The 25,782-nt window shown below is 32.1% G+C and overlaps 1 protein-coding gene and 1 non-coding gene across 2 annotated transcripts in view; both read left to right on the top strand.

Annotated features, from left to right (window-relative positions):
• LOC124539236 overlaps positions 1 to 25,782 on the top strand; it is an 82,730-nt gene that overhangs the window by 6,922 nt on the left and 50,026 nt on the right. The window contains exon 2 of the mRNA XM_047116537.1: positions 22,779 to 22,802. The gene's annotated coding sequence lies outside the window, so the exon portion shown is untranslated. The remainder of the gene's footprint in view (positions 1 to 22,778; positions 22,803 to 25,782) is intronic.
• Trnam-cau lies at positions 22,294 to 22,366 on the top strand. Its single transcript has one exon. It is a non-coding gene; the product is annotated as a tRNA-Met (tRNA).

Below are 25,782 nucleotides of genomic sequence, written 5' to 3'. Positions count from 1 at the left end.
ACAGATTATAAAAAGACCTAAAGACCTAAAAAAATCTTCGAAAGACTTAGTAAAAAATGTAAAAAAATATTATCGAGTTGAATTTATCAAAATAACGTATTCAGATTATATGGGTTTGCATTTTTATCGTAAAGGCACTCATTATATTGTGGTCCTTTGCACTCAAACGCTCCTTTGAGCAAAGACAATTTGAATCGGGTAGTAAAGAGAGTTGTAGTGAGGCCCTCAGGGCGTAAGTAAATGGAATAAGGTTAGCGAATGATGATGATGAATACGGTATAGATAACAATGCGATCACAAATTCGCAGATACAATTGAACGGAACTCTTAACGATTTATCTCATCCGTCCATCTAACATCACTTCTCGTACACCTGTCCAATCATCCTGTGCGATGTACAGTTAGCAAAACATTATATTTATATATCATAATTATTCCTGTCTTAGAGTAAGGCTTTAAATGCTGTTATTTAATTAAATTATGTATTCTACTAGAAATATGTTATAAGTCATTACATACACCCTTAATATATGTTAAATTCTAATAATAAAATTGTTTAACTACGTCAGTCTGTATATTCAATTGAATTTAATTACATATGATGTGTATATTCTTTATTTAGGTTTGTAAACTTTACTTAATTATTGTATTTGAAATCATCTATAGATTAAGGCCTTTATATAAATGTTCTGCTGACTGTACAAAGTAAATTAATGTTGCCTGGCTATAAACTAAACAATGGACGTCTACTACAATAGCGAATGAATATTGTACGAAATACTTAATATTGTACTGTGCATATTTAAAAAACCATTTATATTTTTTCTCAATTTTACTTGGTTGGTACAGCCATACATTACATAGTCGTTAATTTAACGGAATAGTTCAAACGATATATAACAGAGTTTCATACTCTTAATTTGTGTTGAATTTTTAAGACACGTAAATAACTGTGTTTCTTTATTTATGTCATCAGCATGTTCTCCCAAACCATATCCCTAAGAGGGAAAATACATGAATTAGTCCTTGGTTTTCAGAGAGACTATTATGGGTGTTTATTATTTTTTATAAATAAGTATAATTACTAACTAGACTTTACGAGCGTCTTCACATCCTTGGCCATTTATGGGATGACAAATAACTAATCCAGGGGAAATGAATTATGACGAATAAACATGCGTCGAACATAAATGCTTAATTAACAATCTATTTATCACAATTTGTTGTGAAGCAAGCTGCGCTCAGGAATGCGGATTCTACAATGCGTTAGAAATTTACGACGCTTCTAGCGTTTGATTTTAATTGATATAATAATTGCAAACAAAGTAGTCATCTTAAAGATCTATAAATAAGTCAAGTCCAACAACATTCGAAAACCAAATAAAAGGTTTTTGACATCGAATCAACAGGATGTCATTGGTCGAGATAAATCAATCAAAATATAGGTATTCTATTCAAGTATGCTTCTATAAGCACTTTTGAATCGTCATTTAACAATTTTTTTTATATTAAGTGAAGCTACCACCGTTCGGAAAGTAGGTTTTACCGAGAAGAACCGGGAGGAAAATAAGTAGTTACTCTTTTGCAACATTTAACAATTAAACAAAAAAAAATAGGCGTTTTGAACATCAACGAAGCTGGTATCGAAACTATTAAAGCAAAATTAAGGTGGAATAGTGTTGCATTATAAAATAATGACATATTAATCGAGAACTGTTACTAGTGTATATAGATGAACTATTGTCTGCTATGAAATCTTATGAAATACTGAAACCTGAAGTTTAATATTCAATAATTGAAGAAGTCAATTGGAATAAACCTTTAAATATAGTCACTGTAAGAGGTATTATACCTACACATCAAAATATTCCTATTTACACATACTCGCTTTAGATGAAACTTACTTATGATTAAACTTATACGAGTAAAACTTGCAAGCGTTGTTTATATAGCTCATATTAATATTACACAAAATCTAATTGTGCCATCAATTAATTATTTGCAATAAAGTATTCTGTCCATCATTAACACTAGTATATTCATATTATATAGCTACGCATACTTATATAATTCGTCTTATATACTTCGTCATGTTGCAATGAAAACATTGATAAAACAAATTTACATTGCTTTGGTTCAATCAATTTCTATTTACTGTATCACTGTATGGGGCGGAGCAGTGAAAACCAAATTGATTGAGTTAGAGAGAGCGCAAAGGACTCTGCTTAAGGTATCTTTTTTCACGGGAGCATACTGCACTCAAAAGGAGAAGTCAATCTTTGTAAAGTTAATGATGTGTTTTCTTACTGATGAAATAAATTATTTTTATTTTAATTTTTTTAACTTCAACTTACGACAGTTGTCTTCTTCAACTTTGATTATTTCGTAAGTCGATTATTGTGTATGTGTGTGTATAAGAGTCGAAATGGCCCAGTGGTTAGAACGCGTGCGTGCGCTGATTCATGTGCTTAATTTGTCTTTGTAATTCATCTCGTGCTCTGCGGTGAAGGAAACCATCGTGAGGAAACCTGCATGTGACAAATTTCATAGAAATTCTGCCACATGTATTCCATCAACCCGCATTGGAACTGCGTGGTGGAATATGTTCCAAACCTTCTCCTCAAAGGAAGAGGAGGCCTTTAGCCCAGCAGTGGGAATTAACAGGCTGTTGTTGTTGTTATGTGTATATGTAAATAAATTATAATTCATTAGGTATTATCCATTTTACACACGGTTAAAATCTCACTAGATTTTAAATCACGTGGTTGAAAACGCGGGCGGAAATTAGTACACAGATATATGTTTTTAAATGACTCAAACGCTAGGAGGCAACAACAATTTCGAAAGGAATAAACGTCGTGACGGTTTTAGTATCACATCACAAGTAAAGGGATCGGACGATCAGCGGAATTTTTGACTTAGTTTAAGTTTCAAGGTCATTCTCTAAGATTATTGCTTTAATGTAATTCATAATGAATTATTAATATTACACAATTACGGTCAAAGTCATTCAAGATTACATTACTCAGTGGTTTCCTCAATAAGAATGTGTTTTGTAAGAAACTGGAGCTGTTTTATTAATTTTATGTTTTTCCTTAATATTTCCACATAAATTCGATTCGATTTTATTGCTATCCGTTTTACCTATTTCCTTTTAAAATGTCACGAAATAAAGGCAATTATAACGAAGCAGTTTTATATGTTAATAGAGACCAGAGACCCGAGGTTGACCAGCAACAAACCGTTCTCTCAATCTTTAGCAATCTTAAGTGTTACTAAATTATTTTAATCTTTATTTGGGTCTTTGCTACTACCTGCGGTACTTGCATCTGCAAAATTTCTATCTCCCTCATATACCTATATCCAATAGTAAAGTAACAGCCCGTAAATTTCCCACTGCTGGGCTAAGGCCTCCTCTACCATTTACGAGATAAGGGTTTTTTTTGAACCCGCAATCGGTTAAGATGCACGCGTTCTAAACACTGGGCCATATCAGCTCTTATATATCCAATACCAATACATTAAATAACGAATTCTCCTCCGAATTTAAAGTACCTGTCTCAGAGTCCTCTGTCTTACAGTTGGTGAGGCTCTGTGCAAGCATGTATGGACACAACACTTACCTCATATTCTAACAGCAAATCATAGTATTGATATGGAAAAAAATTGAATAGTAACAAACAAAAGCACCCCAACGTTGGTGATGCATTGGCAATTTGATGAATATTGGTAGCCAACTATAATCAGGAGAAAGAAAATAAAATTTGAATTTACTTTTTAATAAATATAACTTGAAACTACGGTATAACATTCGGTACTAATACGAACATTCTCAATGTAAAAAGAAATATTTCGATCTTTGAACCGAGCAGAAGTTACTCTTTACTGCACGAGATGAATTATAAACACAAATGAATTACAAATAAATTCTGTGGTTCTTGCCGGGGTGAATCCATAATCATTTTAATATGTACTTATATCATTATAGAACTATTGACGAAAATAAAAAAAAAGATTGTATTTTTCTCCTTAATATGTATATACTTTTTTGTAAACAGTATCCAATATGTTTTGTATAACAAATTTGAACAGGTGTCGTGCGATTACCACACGACTATAAGCGGTTAGTCATACAAAAAAATAATAAAAGAATATTTATAGACATTATATCAACAATATACCGTGAATTATTAAAATAATATTACTAATAGTACTGCTAATTTATTTCGCATGTAAATTAATAACAGCGGGCTTTTTAGTCTACACTAACGTAAGTGTAGACTAAAACGTAAACAATTCAATGAATTTGATCAAAATAGTTAAGTGAGTCAGATACAGATTATGTCAATATTATTTCTACATACCATGTGTATATCTTGATCTATAACATATATATTTTGTGGGAAATTTTCTCGTCGCATCTGTTCGATATAAACTTAGGTACCATGATTTTGATGATATTTTTACCATCAGAGAGATATATAATTTATTACATATATATGACGTATCAGAATAGAAAAAAAACTCCATTTCATGCAGTTTTTAAGAAACAAACAGCAGTATGTTGCAAAAAAAAAAAATTTTTGTTTTTGAAAATCCATCTCATTATTGTCAAATGGTATTTAAAGTTATTCACATAATATACGCAATTTACATCTAGATCTATATAATATATGTATCTTATTAAGTATATATATATTACATTTGTGAAGAAAAATACAAGCGTTATTATTTACATACGGTCTAAAATATCACACCACTAAACACGTTTTAGACGAAGCTGTAATATTAATAAATTATTTATTTATAAAACAAAACAGTTATTGACTTTATTATAAGACATTTATTATTATATTCGGTTTATGTTGTACCAAGCAAAGTCATATTACATAAATATAAATTATATTAAAATATGTAATTAACATCACGTAGTATCGTATATAATTGAGTCATAAAAATATGTAAAAAATCTGAGTTTTTTTTAAAAGATCATAATATTGTTTACTTTTATTAATCGAATTGATACAAGATTTTGTAGATTGACTGCTTTACGCCCAAAAATAAATCATCATATAAGTCCGTTTTGGCATTCCCATCTCAGTGTTTTCAACAAAATATTAATTCATATTGTGTATTTTTTCAATATTTTGCATTACTGTGATACGAGGTTCAAGATAAACTTATAAACCACTTATTACCAAGATACTTTGCAGAGTCAATAAATCCTTCCCGGAACAAGGTATTTCGAGTCTATATAAATTCCTCGGCTATATTTGAATCTGCTCATTAATAAATTATATATAACAATATCATTAATAAATAAAACACCTCGCTCGTTATAAGATTTTATAGCTGATAAAAACGCGTAGTGTATGTTTATTTGATTTTCGCGCAGGACATCATATACAGGAAATTTAATTTGTATTTTATGATCAAACCTGTTATTTAATCGAAAAGACAAACTGCTTAGCGGTTCTTTCCAATGGAATCTACATTCCGAACTCATGGTAACATTACGTTTGATATAATAAAAAATGGTGATCAGTGCTTATTAGAACCTACCTGAATCATTACATAGAAAACAAAGTCGCTTAACGCTGTCTGTCCCTATGTATGCTTAGATCTTTAAAGTTACGCAACGGATTTTGATGCGTTTATTAGATATAATGATTCAGGAAGAAGGTTTTTGTATAATACATGGACAATATAGTAAAGAAACGCTGATAATTTTAGAAGTTTCTTATGTGATATCAGTATTGTGTGAAACCGGGGCAGGTCGCTAGTAAAATATATATTTTAATATACAAAAAAAAGGTAAAGAGCACCTAAGTTGATAAGGCGACACATTAATAAAATACATTTTTTATTTTAGTTATTTTAAAGTATTGGAGATGTTTTTAAAAATAAATAAATAAAACAAACGACACATAAAAAACCTTAATCTTACATTAAAGCGCTTGAGATTGTGTTTAATCGCTGTAAAATCTCATGTGTAAAGCGAAGCCAGAAGTGACGCAACGCGTTGGTATGCGCGGCAAACTGGTCCGCGTGTGGCACACTACGTTCCATATATAAACATGATTTTAAATAAACATTAGTGTGTACAATCATTAAAATTAAACCTTAAACAGGCTATGAAACGGATTTCCTATATAAAAAAAAAATGTCATTTTCAACCAAAAAGTTTTTATTCGAAATTCGAATTTAATTTTTTTTATGTTGAATTTATATCTATTGTTAATTTACGAGCAGTGTTGCAAGTAACAATATTTTAAACTAAAATAGAACAATTTTATAACCGCAAGTATGAATGACGAAAAGAATACTTTTTATTATTATTATTTAATAATATTAAATTATACATTTCCTGGAATAGTTTTCTCAATTTATCCAACAATGTCGAAATGTTAGAATGTTGTTATACCGTTGTCCATTTACAAGAAAAAAAAACTCGTCGGACTGCTATATTAATGGTCTGGTTTTTATTGCGAATTGGCAAAGCTATGAAGAATGTAAGCGAAAGGATTTGATATTCATTTTATATGTTGGTTAATCTAATGCTTTATATATTTTTTACCTTTTGAATTAAATATTAATTCACAGACATTTTGCAATGTTGATTCTCGAACATATATATGTTTTGGTCATTAAATTATTGGTCTAGTGCCTGGCTTATAAGGATGCAGTTCCTTAGGTCTAGATTTCGATTCAGTGGGAATTCATTATAATTTCATATCATATCATCATCATCATTTATTTACGACATCACATTAAAAACTTCTAAAATTATCAGTGTTTCTTATCTAAATTGTCCATACACAAAAACCTTCCTCTCAAATCGCTCTATCTATTAAAAAAACCGCATCAAAATCCGCAAACAAAGAGACAAACAGCGGTAAGCAACTTTGTTATATACTATGTAGTGACTGTAATAAGCCTGGTGCTTAGAATTCGTATGTCACACCCCCGTCCTTCTAACTGCACACAAAGCTCTGTATCTGATATATTTCTGGTTAAAAAGAATTTAGATAACTATAATATGACAGCTATTTGAAGTGTCAAATTATCTTCTTGCTGATTATTCTCGGTGAAATCTACTTTCAGAACTAATGGTTGCTTTAATTTTTGATTCAGAAGTGCTTTTAAGAATAAAGAACATTTTTAATTTTATTTCGAAAAGAAACATATAAGACATATATATGTGTACTTTATAAATAGTATTTAATACATATTACATTATTATTATTATTTTCGATGCTACGCCACACCGGAGCTTTTATCCGTCTAGATTCTTCTATTTCGGCACAGAATATCTTTGATATTGAAATTTCAGTAGACCAACTAAGTATGGAGACACAATCTATATTGTTATGTAAATAGTTATTCATTCGCATACAATAAAGGAAATCATTAACTTGCAATCATACCAGAGTATTGAGATTGTCGTGTTGTAAGTGAGCTATGTTTAATGAGTGTCAGACATATACAAAGCTATTCTGATTGAAAATAACCATTCAAATAACGTCTACAGATTATTTCGATAATATTATATGACGAGAATAGAATGTTTAATTTTTTATTTTTTATAAGAAAAGAACCGAACTCAGACGACAAAATACAGATACAGATGATGGCCGAGTATTGTGGTAACGCACAATCGGTGTAAGTCACACCTAGGTCCCGGGTTCAATTCCCGGCCGAAACGACGTAGAAAAAGTTCATTAGTTTTCTATATCAAAATCAAAAATCAAAATCAAAATAATTTTTATTCAAGTGGGCTTTTACAAGCATTTTGAATCGTCAATTAACAATTAAGTGAAACTACCACCGGTTCGGAAAGTAGATTCTACCGAGAAGATAGAAGAGACCTATACGATATCAAGTCTGGGTGTTTGTGGTACCGTCGTTACTTCTAATTTTCCATAACACAAATGCTTTAGATACTTACATTAGGATCAGAGTAATGTATGTGATGTTGTCCAATATTTATATTTAAATTAATTTTCTCGGATTGAATCATAGAGATATTTATCATGGTAGAGGAAATACGGACTTAAATATAATATTAGTTGTCAAAATCGTATTTAGAGGAAGGTAACGGGAGCTCTACCTAATAATATACTATTGTGTAATAATAATAAAATTATTGTGTATAAATAATAAAATTCTTATATAAAAATACATCCATTATAAAGACGAAAAACGTGCCTATTCATAAAGTACTTCTTCAAGACATTACAGCTTCAATTGTTAATTTGTTACAATAATAGAAATATGTACAATTAAATTAAATAACAAAAATGACTGCCCGCAGGCTGTATTAAATATAGTCAACATTTATTACATTATTTATTTATTGACAAACACAAACAAAAGGCGCACTAGATGTCTGATTTCATTCTCGGTAATCAATAATTAACAATACATAAATATATAATAGTTATATACTACTATAGTATCTACAAAATAAATATCGATCTATTCTAGCTATAGTTCGAAATGAAATAGTGCATATAGATATCATGAGAACCAGTGGCTTTCTGACAATATTTGCTCACTTAGAAAAGTCTTAAAAGTGGTAGTCTTAAAATTTAGTGGTAGCTTTTCTAATATATTCACATATGTTCCATATTCGGACAGCTTGAACGGATATATGGTATTACTTTCAGAGGATAGAGGATTCTTTCGGAGGTAGATTTTTGATAACCAATAATCAAGTGTTATGTCTCTGCAATTAAGTTCAGCACAGATTTCAATATTAAACTTAAAATCCCCGTGTACTTGAATAACTCGTCCTAAAAACACTGTTTAGTAGTTAATACTCAATATAAAATAGCCTTTATCATATTTATATCATTAATGAATCCAGCTGGTATGTCGCGTGCATTATATACTGATTAAATTTCTGTTGGATGTAATTTAATGCGGCGAATAAACATACAATTAATAATTAATGAGTCGTATTAGCACAGCCTCAATGTTAGTAATCTTATTATTATTAAAATTATAGTGAAATAATAGTCGTTGTTTGACTGCCTTGTTTCTAGTGAGGTGGAGCAGTAGCCCAATAGCAGCGCTTATAAGAAAGCAAAGTTATAAGCAATGGAGTGTGCACTTTTGTATATTAACATACTGTGTTGTTCTTAAGAATTGTGGCTGAATTTCCACTCTGAACCGGTTTTAAATTTAATATATTCAAATCAAAGAAAATGCAGTGTTTTGTATCGTTTGAATCCCGTAAAATGAATACTTAAAAGTGTTAGTAAAATAGCCTTCTTCATTAAAATACGTTTAGATTGTAATCTGGATAAATCCGGTTTAACTTACGTTTTTCATCAAGGAATTCCTATTAAAATATAACGGACGCCACATAACATCGTCGTATGACAGAAACTGCTATCTTATTGACTCACGAACATTCCTCTATAAATAACGTACGACTAACTGGAATAATTATCAAGAATGTGTTTTTTATGATAAATATTAGTTAGGTAGATTAAAAGACGATTGATGGTAATTGCTCGACCTCGCGCGTAGGTTGACTGCAAGAAGTATTTAATTACACCGCCAATACGCCGCCAGCCATGGGATCTGAGATGCTATGAACCTGTTATTTCTCTGCTCACCATTACGCCCTAAGAAAAGACACAACTCCTATATTTGATACCTAAAACATACGACCTTCTAGACGATTCGAAGTCTTCTACGCTTCTAGTTTCCTAATTAAAATTTGGTATAAAGCAAACTTGAACACCAAGAAAGAATATAGACTAATTTTTTGCCTAACTCATGACTATCAACACCCTAAAACGTAGGCGAAGTATAATATAAAACTTTGTACATACAAACTGTTAAAATCCAATAAAGGTTTATTTAAAAAAAAAATGATTGCTGGCAAAGCTTGAATTTTAATAATAATCTTTTTTTAAAAAAACAAATAGAATCAAGCTTAAAGTGAGATGCGTATGTTACAGTAATGAATCGTTTCCGGAGATGAGTGGGTGGTTCCTAATCACGTGACACAAAGGGCTATCACCAAGCACCGCTTGAATGATTAAAGGTCTGGCATGCTCTCATGACAAAGCCTCTAGGTCGTTTGAGATTCGTAAAATTACTCATCACTCATTTTATTCTTTATATAGTTCAATCTTATGCTTATGTAGCTTATTTTCCGCAGTGGAGATTACAACTTGGTATAGCTTAGGACCTCCAACTGGAGTCAGTGGCGTCCCACTGGAGAAGTCTATGCCCAACAGTGGACGAGTATAGGGTGATGATGATGATAGACTTCAATTATTATCGTTTGATCTCCAGAATCAATAATCCAATACTACAAAAAATACTTGTAGAAAGATATACTATTCCTGAGTAACATATGTATATATTATGAATAAATTGCACTCTTATGAAGCCAGGGCTTGTCGCTAGTTTAAATCCGTTCAGATTTTTTCGCCGGTTCTTTGCAGATCAGGATATTTTGTACAATAGAGTTTAATTTTAATGTCAATAAGTTAGTATAATGCTTCTATATTGAAATAATTTAAATAAATAAGTATATTATTTCAAAAGTCCATCTACTATCTTTCATTCCTCTGTATCGTAATAACAATTCCTAATACGTATCTGAATTAACTAATCTGCCCGCAGTTACCAATCATGTCATTATTGCAAGGATTTTGATTATAAGTTAATTCAATACTGGATAGATCACTTACTTAATTATGTCGTGATTTCTCCTAACTTGCCTTCAAGTTATTTACTCCTTGACACGCGGCCTACTTTTTATATGGCTATTACCACATATTAGCGTTGCTCGGAACGTGATCGCCATCTTCGATACGAGCTATGGTGACTACGCTTTTCAAATGACACGCTGACTTAATGAAGACATTTTTAAATTGAATATAAGAACTGCGAATATTTCTCTACATTTGAATAGGTAGTACAAAATCTGATTGTTTTTATAGAAGAAATAGAGGAGGAGAGGAGGCCTTTACCCAGCAGTGAGAATTTACAAGCTTTTGTTGTTGAACATTCTTCGTTCATTCTTGATTTACGCATCTTCTCATCACTACACTCTCTCATCACAAAACGTTGATAAATAAGTCTAATTACTCAACTACAGATTATATAAATTCCGGTATAACCTTGTACGTGTATAACGTCATATTTTTATAAAATAATGCATACGTAATGCGAAAAAGATGCTCGTTCGAGTTTTCACAGCAGCTGTCGTCGATAAAGAAATGGAAATATTATAATTGTCGAATAATCAATTCTAGGTTACACGATAGGCACTGTAATCTAAGTCTTGGCCCATGGATTTTCATTTAAATTTAATTCTGTAATGATACAAAAGTGCCTACTTATTAAAATTAGTTAAATAATGAAAATTCAATTGAAACACAAATGCTAGCTTATGCTAAATTGACACAGATTATTTCGTTTATGTAACATGAGACGAACATAAACATTGAAATAAAACTAGTCATAACATAAACACTTGAATATGTACTTATATATCCATGTAATGTAGAAGTTCATTAAATTATTGACCGTGTATCGTAATTCTTTATTACGATATAGATTAGTCGTAAATCACCTGATGATATGGTTACCACTGTCCATAAAATCAAAATCAAAATAAACTTTATTCAAGTGGGCTTTTACAAGCACTTTTGAATCGTCAATTAACAATTAAGTGAAGCTACCACCGGTTCGGAAAGTAGATTATACCGAGAAGAACCGGCAAGAAACTCAGTAGTTACTCTTTTTCAACATTTAAAAAATACAAAGTTTTATCATCTATATACATATAGACTATAGACATTGGCAGTAAGAAATAACCACCTTGTTCACCAATCAACACTTTCTGGATTGCTCAGCCTTCAAACCGGAACGCAATAGTACTAAATATCGCTCTGGCGGCAGAATATAAGACAATGGTACCTTCGTCGGCTACCATCTATCTGAAATGAACGAATATCTCTTAAACAGAATTATGTTTGAAGAAACTGTACTCATCATAGTTACACAGTATAAAACAAAAACTCATGTTTCCATATGTATGCTTAGATCTTTCAAATTACGCAACAGATTTTGATGTGTTTTTTTTAATATATAGATTGAGATTTTAATATATAGGTTTCCTCACGATGTTTTCCTTCACCGCTGAGCACGTGATGAATTATAGAGATAAATTAAGCACATGACTCAGCGGTGCTTGCCTGGGTTTGAACCCGCAATCATCAGTTAAGATGTACGCGTTCTAACCACTGAGCCATATCGACTCCTTAATTAAAACGTTATCTGATAAGTTTGTCTTTCAATTAATGTTATTGTATAGATAAGAATAAATAAAGACTCCAACTTCTCTATGGAATAACATAGTTGATCATCCGGACCATGTTGTGAACCCGTGACCTCGAGAACTGCGTCTGTGTAAGCTAAGCACAAGACCAACGCGTTAAGTTTACACATTACATAACAGTGCTGTTGAAGTATGCCATCATAGCTCATTATTTATTAAAGCTGGCTCTTCATAAAAGGCATGCTCACGTACATAGATACATACATCGTGTATATTTTCAATTACTGTAGTGAAGAACGCGTGGTTCACTACATTATCAGAATAGGTTTTTAAACACGTTGACGTGTCACACGTTGGTGGGTGTTCCACTAGCCCCACGATGGTGGAATACCCTGATAATTTCTCTAATACCCATATAATGCGTAAATGTTTTTTTTTCAATCTCAACAATTTTTATAAAATACTAGCGATCAGCCTGAGCTTCGCAAGGGCGCAATACATAGTAAATATACTGGGTTATCCCTAAGGGAAAAACAATTACCATCGCGAGTTTTTTTAGAAACTTTTTTAAAACGTATAATTCTGCAGTAGGCCAGAAACCTCTAAAATTATCAGTGAAACTTTATTCAAATCCGTTGCGTAATTTTAAAGATCTAAGCATACATAGGGACAGACAGTGGTAGGCGACTTTGTTTATACTATATAATATTGACGAGTACAATTCGAGAAATTGGTTAAAATTACAATGCACAGTACACATTTATATTACAGTGAGTAATATATTTTACATCCCATAGTCAGAAACCAGCTTAAACCAAGGTACCACGATTGCAATGACCTTGTGTTTCCTACGATGTTCTCATCTCTGGCCATAGCTTGTGATCGTGCGTTGAGATACAAGTTTTTGTACCACATAATTTATGTTCTTCAATATATCAAACTCCAATGGTGTAATATAGCTTTAGTTATTTTTTCATTGTTTCTTTTGAGCGTGTTCTTTATAAAAACTGAGTACTTTAATCTTCTGTTGATTGTAAGTTAATCAATAGGGTTATATATTATGATTAAGATTTGAATTAGTTAATTGATGGATTTTCAGAACAAATAGTATCGATGTTATACACACAAAATATTGAAGCAACATGCTGGAATACAATTTAAGCCTTCTGCTCAAGTAGTGCTGAATCTAAACAGCTGCAAAATCAAATCAAATAAATTTTATTCAAGTAAACTTCACAATGAAGCGTCATTGAATCGTCAATAATTAAATACTACATCTATGTGGCACATATCCTAGATACTCTACCAAATTGAATCTAATTATACCTTAATTTATAATACATTAATTTAGATTTATTTACAACTTGCTGTGCCCGCTAACTTGTGCGATTTTGAGTTTAACAAAAAAGGAATATTTTTGTAGCCTAAGTTACTCCCTATTGTATCATTTATCGGTCAAGCCGTTCCAAAAATTAGCCGGAACAAACGGACAGACAGACCGACAAAAAATATTAAAAAAAATGTTATTTTGGTATATGTACCTTGTATAAGTACATATGAATTGAGTAAAAAAGGGTTATTTTAATATTACAAACAGACACACCAATTTTATTATATGTATAGATTCACAAGCTCTGTCGTAATTAAATATTCAAAGATGGCGAATGACTAATCGATACAGCCTTACAACACAGCAATTAAAAACATTATAATTATTTTCTTAATCAATTTCAAAAGCTAAAATGTGTTTTTGTTTCATTGAAACTGATCATGAACCTTATCAGCTCCAATTGATTACAATATTTCCATCGTTATTGACAATAAGCATACAATCACCGGCGTGGGTAACACGTGACCTAGGTTTTTCTGATATGTGTACCGCTTGCGCAATCAAATACACGCATGCGCCCTTCATAATGGAACATTTGCACACAAGTGGTTGATATGCAATCTTCAAAGCAGATTTGGCTTAATTTTTTCATTGCTGTGACAATATGAAAACATGTTTTTGTATTTTATTTATTTATTCTTTATTGTACACCAAAAACGCAAATTACAAAATCTTAAAATTAAAATAGTATATATTTGATGTGTTGTATAATGGGCGGCCTTATGGCTTATTAGTCTTCTCTTCCAGGCAACCCAAACGAAGAGAGATTCATTGAACTTAAAATAGGTAGAAGATGCAGCGAATAAACTTACATACAAAAGTTTACACATTAATACTTATGCTTTTTTATATATGAGTAGTTCGATCTTTTCTTTATCTTTACATAGTATAAAACAAAGTCGCTTACCGCTGTCTGTCCCTATGTATGCTTAGATCTTTAAAATTACGCAACGGATTCTGATGCGTTTTTTTTTTAATAGATAGAGATATTGACAATATATATAGTAAAGAAACATTGATAACTTTAGGTTTCTAAAGGTTGTAGATAAACCAATTCTGTAGTATAATTAGTATCAGTATTGCTATGGGAAGCTGTGGTGGGTCGCTAGTAGATTATAAAACTTTATCTATAGAATCAACCGACCCCCATTTTGAACCCTCGAGGGTCGAATTAAAAAGCATGTCCTCTCCCAAGAGTGAAACTTTCTCCGTACCAAATTTCATCTAAATCTTTTTATCGGTTTTTGCGTGAAGAGGCAACAGACAGAGTTACTTTCGCATTTATAATATTAGTATAAATAGATGGCCAATAAAAACTGACCAGTTTGAGTTATAATAACGCAATTGTAAAGGTAACAGCAATACAAGCACCAAAGCTTGATAAATACGTTATATTATCTACAAAGAAACCAATTCAAATGTTTTTTTAGAATTCCGACGAGCTATTTCTTACCCACTGACGATACACTACACTCCTTACACCGACGATGACTAAAGTAAAGTATAGTAAAGTATCAGCCTGTACATTTCCCACTGCTGGGCTAAAGGCCTCCTCTCCCTTTGAGGAGAAGGTTTGGAACATATTCCACCACGCTGTGCCAATGCGGGTTGGTGGAATACACATGTGGCAGAATTTCTATAAAATTTGTCACATGCAGGTTTCCTCACGATGTTTTCCTTCAACGCTAAACACGAGATGAATTATAAAGACAAATTAAGCACATGAAACAGCGGTACTTGCCTGGGTTTGAACCCGCAATCATCGGTTAAGATGCACGCGTTCTAACCACTGGGCTATCTCGACTCTCGACGATGACTAATGAATTGCTATTCTATAGTTATTATCTAATGTATCTTTAATTACACTGATTTACCTAAAGGATAACCCTTTTTTACACCAATGTCCCTCACTGGTGCCTCTAGTCTGTTGAAGTTTTTATGAGCTGTAGGTAGATTTCTGTCAACGAATTAGTATTATTATTATTATGGTGTATTGGACAACATCACATACATTACTATGATCCCAATGTAAATCCCAAACACCCAGACCCAAGACAACTCGACCGGGAATTCGAAGTGGCGTACTCATGGATATCGCTGTACATACTACTCGACCACGGAGGTCGTCAAATTAGTAGAACGCCTATGTCAGATGCATGCAAAAACCATTATGTCATCACAAACGACCTCATGACCCGCCGATCTCCGAATACAAACGACTATAATACGAGTAAAACAAGAAGTCGGTGCAAACACTAAATTAGATTGAAAACGCAATCACTTCAAATTATTCTGTGTACTTTGACCTCTTCAAAATTGGTCATTATGCGTTATGTATGTTATGTTTGTTCACGTGTTGCGAAAACGTTTGCAACACAGACAAACTAGAATCACTCAAAAATAATATTATTGTATTAAAGAGACGTGTTGATTTCAAGACAAATGAGCGGTACATCTTATTACAACACTAAATCAACAAAAAAATATATTAACGTTGTACATGAGAGGAATTAAAAGTACTTTGATCTAGCTCTAATTAAAATCGCACATAGTAAATGTACTTTAATTTGAAATTCCTTGAGGTATTTAGATTTGATTAGAGTCATTCATTCAAACACTTTGGTACCAATTGGTATGATAAATATTTGTCGCAAATTATTATCATAGTTTTATGAAGGATAAATTAGGTAAATATGCATCAATAAAATATCGTAAGTAGTAGAGTCATTGGTCCTTCATCTAGTCCCTGTAATATCTTCTGAAACGATTAGTTTTCGTCCGAAAATCAGTCATGAATTAAGACATTATTAAATAAAAAACAAAATTGACATTGCATGCAGTTGCAAAGTAAACATTGGCCTTCGGTCTATTGTATAATTGTATTATGTGGTTAAACCGTATCACGTCTCATTAGCACATAGGTATCAAAGTTATTCGTATAGCCTTGCGTTCTTCGCTGAGGCCTCGTCCGAGTTAGGTAATACTCGACGACATAGAAGTAACCATAAACAGACATTAACATGTAACGTTAGTTGTAAGTCAATATATTATCGTTAATCCGCAGATTTCACTACGTAGTATAAAACAAAGTCAAAAGTTGTGCGCTAATTATTTAAAACTACGCAACTGATTTTGATGCGGGTTTTTTTATAGATAGGGTAGGTACATGGACAGTATAGTAAAGAAATACTGATAATTTTGGACGTTTTAAATGTGATGTCGTAATTAATAAGAGTCGAGATGGCCCAGTGGCTAGAACGCGTGCATCTTAACCGATGATTTCGGGTTCAAACCCAGGCAAGCACCGCTGATTCATGTGCTTAATTTGTCTTTATAATTCATCTCGTGCGGTGAAGGAAAACATCGTGAGGAAAGCTGCATGTGACCAATTTCTTAAAAATTCTGCCACATGTTTATTCCACCAACCAGCATTGGAACAGCGTGGTGGAATATGTTCCAAACCTTTTCCTCAAAGGGAGAGGAGGCCTTTAGCCCAGCAGTGGGAATTTACAGGCTATTGTTGTTGTTGTTGTCGTTAATAAACAAATTGTGTAGAATATTTAGTATCAGTATTACACCCGTGCGAAGCCGGGGCGGGTCTCTAGTTTTATATAACACTATTATATGGACGATCGTGAAATTATTAATCATAGTTTTTTTTACAATGTTTCGTGGACGACGATGAGTAAATAAAAAACCAAATGAAAAAATGAATACGTATTGTTGGTTGGATATTTTTCAATCGTGCTTGCCGTGGGCGTCAAATCATTATGACATTGAAATTTAATTTTTACAACAACCGGAATCAACCTGCGATCATCATCAGCATTCCGAATAAGGATCCTAAATTACACTAATAATAGCTTCGTTGTAAGATCCTAGTGTGAGTCAATACCAAAAAAATGTTTAAGAGGAAACCAAACCACTGACTGTGGTCTGCTCAATTTTTCTTTCAGATATTTTTGGCGGTTCCAAGATGATAATTAATAAGATTTTTTAATCGTTAGTATCAATCAGTCCCAAACAAAAGATCCCTAAATACTCATTCTTAAAATTAAACGTTGTCTTTGTTAGTCGTGTGCCCCTTCAAATCAACAAAAAAAGGTGCAACATAACACAACAGCAAAAAGCTAATTAAAATTAGAAACTAAAATATTTAAATTTCGTCTCTCTGAATTAAGAAGCCAAAACAATTATATTTATATATTATATGTACATACAGTAAATATGCTGTATATAATCTTCAAACTTATAATAGCATGTAAATATCCAACTGCTAACCAAAGGTCTTGCTTTAGTTTGAGCTCTCCTCAAAGAAAGACGAGGCCTTAGTAATTTATTTATAAACATTGTTTTGCCAACAAAAATAACAATTAAACTCCAACAATTACAATTTTATGCACACCAATTGCACATTCAATTATGGGTAATTACGGCTTGCGCTAAAACTGTATAGAGGAGATTACGTGTGTATATTATTACAAATATTACAATAAGGAATTCTTTGGAATTTTCCTTTCGATTGCTATAAAATGACAATTTGTTCCCAAAATTGGTGCCCCAATTGCCTTTATTTATAAAGACTTGTGTGATAATTTTAGGGTTTGTAATCTTTGCGAACGTTAAACGCGTTTTTCAGAAATACTTTATAAATTCGCAAGTAGTAGTAATAAAGGCCGTACATTAACCGTGAAAATTTAACAAAGAGACTAACAGATAAAATAATTTTAACATAAAACAGAATAAAATATCAGCACAGCCTATTTATTGACTGAAGAGCATTCAAACTGCTCGCTTAAACTTATTAAAGGCACATAAGCTTTTTGTTATATATACAAATATTCTAATAAAAACACAATGTAAAAGTGGAGTAATAGTTAGTTAACCTTTTGATACATGTTAAAGAGGAGCACTTAGCCCACAGCTGGGCAAAGACAATATTTCGAGCTCAATTTACCACACTGTTCTTAAAGAGGAGATCTATCTGTTTAAATTTGGTGATAAGTTTTCTCATTGGTAATAACTAATAGTTATCTCAACCGCAATTTACAGAACGGTGCCCTTCACTCTCACGACCTTTAAATATCATGGCTAAGTTACCTTAAACGTCTTTTCCACTGTTATACTTAATTCTCGAAATGAGTTGCCAAGATTTAGCATAATTGGAAGTTCAATCAATGGTAAATAAGACTACCGACAATTGCACAGAGCAAGATAGACGTAGGTGTCACACTAAGAGTGTACGGAGATCAAAGGCGGGAAGTAAAACGTTGATTGCTGATAACTATCAATACGTAGCTGTTGGAATAATACAAAAACTGTCCTCACAATCAATACTTTATCTCTCCTGAAGTGATTTACGATCCTTCTAATTCGACGGTTAAAGTAAGAATGACCATTTCTAGGCTTACTGTAGCAACATCCGGTTTCGATCCATTTTAAAAAACAATTTAGTCAAAACCGGATGTTGACAATCAACGCAAATTGTAACAACTATTTAAATAGATCAGGATCAGATACATAGCCTTAGAAGAACATATGAATGTGACATATGAATTCTAAGTACCGGCTTATTACATAGTGGAATAAGACATAAAGTTAATCACCGTGGTCTGTCCCTATGTATGCTTAGATCTTTAAAATTACGCAACGGATTTTGATGCGGTTTTATTGATAGACAGAGTGATTCAAGAGGAACGTTTTTGGATATAATACATGGACAATATAGTAAAAAAACTAATAATTTTAGAAGTTTCTAATAGGATGTCGCAAATTAACAAATTCTGTAGTATATTTAGTATTAGCATTGCACCTGTGCGAAACCGGTCGGGTCGCTAGTGATGCGTTTAATAATAATACAGTTTACATAATATATGTCTACCTCATATACATAGAGGGTTAGACTGTATAAATTACTAGTCGAGCTCGGTTTCTGTCCCATTTTTAGGGGACATTTAGACATACGCCGAGACACAAGCTCTTTAAGAAACATTACAAAATTACACCCTAAACGCGCTACTTGCATTTCAATACCTCGAATTACACTGGCTCACTGACAATTTCAAGCATATTACAACAGTCAAAATAAAAAGCGATAAAATACCATATGTGTTGATTTTACAAAGTCATATAAAAAGTAGGTATAGTAAGACACAAATTAGATGTAGCATCGGAAAATGAAATGGAATGAAAATAAAACCGATTACTGCCGACTTACACAACCAATAGAAATAGCTCCCATATCGCGCCATTCGACGCTATTCGTCGCTATAGATTCACGCGTCAGAGAAAGAAGTGCATGTAAATCGACGCGTCAAATTGACGAATATATTAGGTCATATGATATTACAAGTTATTACGTTTGTGTAAAGATCATATTCGCGTGAGAAATAAATATTGATAATTTCAGATAGCGTACTTAATTCGGATGTGATCGGTTTTACGAATTTTGCCGATGTGACATCTAAGTTGTGTCGTACTATAATTATTTAATTTACTCGTGACAAGTCGGGGCAGGTGACTAGTATAGATTAGAAGTATAGATTAATGAAACAAAGGACGTCTCGGAATCTCGTCGGCCTTTTCTCTGAACCGGTTTTAAGAATCTGAATATTTTATCTCCATAGCTGACTTGATATATAATTTTTTTATTTTAAATAAAAACTTGATCTAGAATCATTTATCTGTTCCACAAATGGGCCTAATTATTATTTATTTCCTATGAAAAGTCGAGAAATACAAATAAGGCATATGATAAATATTAGATGTTTTATGATCGACTATCAACACTGTCAATTCAGCAATTAATTAATTAATAGTGAATTTTATATCACGAAATTCTGGATGTGAGGACATAAGCGGGTTATAAAAGCTCGATGTGTTTTTCGTCTTACGCCTGATCTCTGATCATATCGTACTTCTATTCAACCAGCCTCTATCTTACGATGATGAGGCAATTAGCAATAGGTAGTGGACCTTTCTTTTTTTTTAATTTCATCTTTAAATTTCTTTTTGTGCAACTAAATCTAAATATACGTATTCTATTATCGCGAATTCAACATTCCATTCAAACTTTATCATATCTGTATATATGTAATAAAATTGGAGTGACTGTTTGTAATATTAAAATAGACCTTTTTTACTCAATGCATATGTATGTATCTTTAATTATTTAGCTTGTTACATTTACCAAAATAACATTTTTTTAATTTTCGTCTGTCTGTTTGAATGGAAAATCCGTCTAAACTCTGGAAAGGCTGGACCGATTTTGATGGGACTTTCACTGGCAGATAACTGATATAATAAGGAGTAACTTAGGCTACAATAATATTTATTCAAACGCGTACAAGATCGCGGACACACCTAGTCTTAGTATAAAAAAAAATATTTGCAAAAATACTTCATACAAATTGTCTCGTAAGAACAGGATTATATTTCTTCCTATGACATAAGAACACTTTCAAACGCCTCTAATTCCACAGTCAGTCAACAATGCGAGTGGTAAGCATACATGGTTAGTATAATTAGGAGAAAGTGATACGATTTCCTTTCTTTGTAAACATATAAACATATATGTATATAACATAAATGTCAGTTTCGAAACGATCTATTTAAAATGTGAGTAAATATTACCTGAAAAATGTACTTTAATCAAATAGCTTGTTACAAGAACTGTGAATTTAGTTGAGATTGAAAAGAAACAGGAAAAATTACTAGTCATTAATAGGGCTCAAGCTCCGTCAAAGTTCAGAGTTCGTCTGATATAGGTTTTAGCAAAGTCAATATTAAAAAGCACGCAACTTGATAGACCACCCAGACACAACATGTTCTACCGCTAGAAAGCAATATTTAATCTGTGTTCCGGTTTTAGGAGTGAGTTAGCTAGTGTACAGGCACAAGGAATATAAAAAAATACCACCCAAAGTTGACGGCGAGGTGTGAGAGTTGCGTTGACATTGTAAGGAACGGTGGTGACAAACATGTGACAACCCTGTCTGTCCGTTATAAAAAAAATCTAGACTAAAAGCTCATAAAATAAATATACTTCTGAATGTTCCTATAGTTAATTATTCCGAATATTTATTTTCAAGTTATTTAAAGCATAAAAAATTACGAAAATATTTTTTTATTTAATAAATTGTAGGACCCCTGTTTCTTTATTTAGTATACATACAATCGGTCTTATCCTTATGTACCGTTTACACAGGTATACCCTGTACGATTAAAAGCCACAAGTGAAAATAAATTAAAAAAGGAAAAAATATCATACTTACATTAAAAATATACGTCATTTCTGGCAATTATTAATATTCAATTAAATTATTTTTAATTAATTAACAATATAAAACTAAAAAAGGAAACTAACGATTATTTATTCAAACGGGATATACGAGTATTCAAATTTATTTACAATCTGTACTCAAAAGCGCCAAAATACGGTGAATAGATAACAAATAATAATTTCTTGAATTGATATTCATTTTTTATAAATAAATTGAATTTTTTTCTTGTTATTTATTCTGTATTAAATGGACTAACATGTATTTATTAGTACGTTTAAATATAATCCTGTAATTTAGCCTATTTACTATCGGCCTCGGTAGCGCAGTAGGCAGCGCGTAAGTCTCATAATCTTAAGGTCGTGAGTTCGATCCTCACCCGGGGCATATCTTTTTTCAATTTCATTTTTATCTCAAATCAATTACAATTAATAATCTTTGCAAATAAGGCCAAACAACCAGTTTACCACCTGTATTCAATGTTGCAATAAATTCATTCGTACGGCATGTTCGTTACGACATCGTAAGTATATGCTAATATTTCGCTTCTAAACAATACCAGTCAGCCTACATTTCTAACATCTGTTTGAATATTTGAATATCAAATCACTATTAAAATACCTAACAGTAATGTATTTTAAATAAAAGGATTATCTTTGAGTACATTGCACAGAGATTAAATTTTTGAGCGCCATCTATCGGGCGGTAGGAGCAACTACAATTTTCATTATTTATGTAATATTTCAATGCATAATTTTAAATGCAAACAATTTTTAAATATTCGTTAATTTTGTTTCAGATTCGCTGCTGACTCTAGAGTGGTGTAAGTATAAATTAAAATAGTTTTATGTGTTAAGTAATACCGTATTAGATGTTAACAAAAATCTAATTTCAAAACTTACACAAAAATTTATGCCAAGTGTCTTATCGGTAGGCCATCTTCAACTTTACAAACGGACGATGTTTTTGGCAATTTTGCAACTCTTACCAACATAAGTCAAGCTTGAATATAAAACACTATAGCTTTTATGTGTATGGTAATAAAGTAGATTTTCGTATGACTTCGAAGCGAAAAATATTTTTGCACTCTTTCACTGTTTTTTTATACTACACTTAGTACAATTGAATTTTATTCTTATCTTCGAGGATTAAGGTTGAATTTTCATTCATTTAATTTTGAGAAAATATTATCAAATTTGTTACAGACAAACAATGACGTTATGTAATTTGTAAGGTCATTATAAGGCCGCTGATATTGAACAAGTGTATTACACAGAGTGCGACCACACCTGCGATTTCTGTGAGAAGAATGCGAGCCGGAGACATTTACAGTCACGATTAAGTGCGCTTTAATTCAGGGCGCGAGGGGTGAAAATAGGCGGAACGCCTCAATTATGACGGTCAAGCCTCCGGAAATAGTAATTGAAGCAAAAAATATCATCCTTTTTTTCATTTAAAGTATACTTTTTAATCTGTTTAGAAAACTGGCTCTTTCATGCCAATTTCCCCTATTCTCAAAAATATATTTTAGGGGGAGGGGAGATTAGGACGTTGTTATCAGCTTAAGGAGAGGGTTAGGATCATATTCCATAACGCTATTCCAATGCGGGTTGGTGGAATGCACATATGGCAAAATTTCGATGAAATTAGACCACGAAGTTTACTTCCTTTACCGGGCAAGGGATGAATTAAAAACACAAATTAAGCACATATACATAGTGGTGCTTGCCTGGGCTTGAACCCGCAATCGTCGGTTAAGATGCACGCGTTTTAACCACTGGGCCATCTCTCATTAAGCATAGATATACATATAAATACAGTAAGCATGATTCTAATCCCTCAATTGACTTCGGACGAAGATATTCCTCGACATAGTACAGTCTGTTAGACACTCATTAAAAAATGGTATTTACTATTTACACGAAATAATGGGTTTATATAGCACTACCAAATCCAGGATCTACATCATTTCAAGTTATGTGACCAACGAGCCAGTTAACATGTTTGTATGTTTAAATATTATGTTACACTTAATATTGTAACTTGAAACTTAACATTGACATAACGTCAGGGTTGTTCACAGTGAATCGTTCATTTTTAACATACTTGTGTTAACATATTATTTTATGACATTGGCAGGCAGCAATTGACTACAAATAAACTGTTGTAATTGTATTACGTGCCATTGATTTTATTAGCGACCAGCCCCGGCTTTGCACGGGTGCATTACTGATGATAAATATTAATATACTACAGAATTTGTTTATTTACATACGACATCACATTAGAAACTTCTAAAATTATCAGCGTTTCTTTACTATATTGTCTATGTACTATATACAAAAACCTTCCTCTCGAATTACTCTATCTATTAAAAATAACCGCATCAAAAACCGTTGCGTACTTTGAAAGAATTTAGCATACATAGGGGAGAGACAGCGGTAAGCGACTTTGTTATATTACTTTATAGGTATTATGGTTTTGATATTATTTTTTTTTTAATTATTTTGCTGTGTAATATTATATTTGCCAGTGATTATATGATTTTCCCTATTGATAACTAGTGTTGTATTTCGATGGATTATTGAGCACCATGGCTGTGCTGCATTGAGCAAAAATTGCGTGCCTTAAAGTGATACGTACATTAAAATACAGTGACTATATGCTTAAATTAAATAAAAAAACTTGCAGTACTTTTTTTTCATCGCCGCGTTTAGTATCATACCGAGTTTCACTATTTTTTACGTGAAAGATATACAAAGAAAAAACATAACCTACAAATATGTATGTAATAATTTATCTAAACCTATTGCGTGGAATTACCAAGATCTTAAATGCTATGAAAATACAAATTTAAATAAAGATATTATTATTAATCATACTCAAAATTCAAATGACAACACATGAAAATAGCACAGTGGTTTGATAATCACACGGGGTCAGAATATTTTCAACAGCTATAATTAATAATAATTACAAAGATCCCCACAGCCCTGTGGCAGGTTGAGTGGAGAGATGAATCAGCACTGACGTCGGTTAGGCGGCCTTGACAGGAGCGCATGCGCATGTAGGCTGCATTATACACCCACTTTGATTCGCTGTACAATTTAATTAACAAGTATTTGCATTCTATTATATTTACTAGTTGGGCTTTATTATTTAATGATGCTTTCGTTATAAAACTACTAAAACATTACAATATTAATGTACAAAACATTTGATTTCTGTTATGGGGGAAGTTTAGAAAAATTCTGAACGTCTCTCCCATACCAATAGAATGCTTTGGAGGATTGACAAACATAAAACTAGATTAAGGTATTGCATGCGATTTTCTAATATCTCTGCCATATACAGACTAATACAATACAAAAAATACTTGCAATTAATAATAATTAAAAACTAAAACGACAATTTGTCTATGCATCTGTTTTATAATGTCAAATCAGCCAAACCTCTAGGACAGGTAATCGCGAGCTTTATGTAGGTACGGTTACGCTACAAGATATGACGCATTCGATCAGATTATGTATTTCTTATAATAAAACAATACTCTTAATTTATATACACGTTTATTTATTTTAAGGGTCCAATAACGGCTTCGCCGACAACTACAAATTTTAAGTTTAATATAATGTGTTTTAGCCATTTTTCTTTCCTTTAATGCTTTATTGGTAGGTAATATAATATCACACACTTTTTTTGGTATAATAATATTGTCTATTCGATTCAATATAATAATATCGTTGTTTCCAAAATACTTACTACAAATATGCATGACATCAGTGTCTATGGAATATTATATT

This window comes from Vanessa cardui, chromosome 22, assembly GCF_905220365.1.
Source record: "Vanessa cardui chromosome 22, ilVanCard2.1, whole genome shotgun sequence".
Lineage (NCBI taxonomy): Eukaryota > Metazoa > Arthropoda > Insecta > Lepidoptera > Nymphalidae > Vanessa > Vanessa cardui.
The sequence above is the reverse complement of the archived record's forward strand: the minus strand, read 5'-3'. Positions and strand labels throughout refer to the sequence as shown.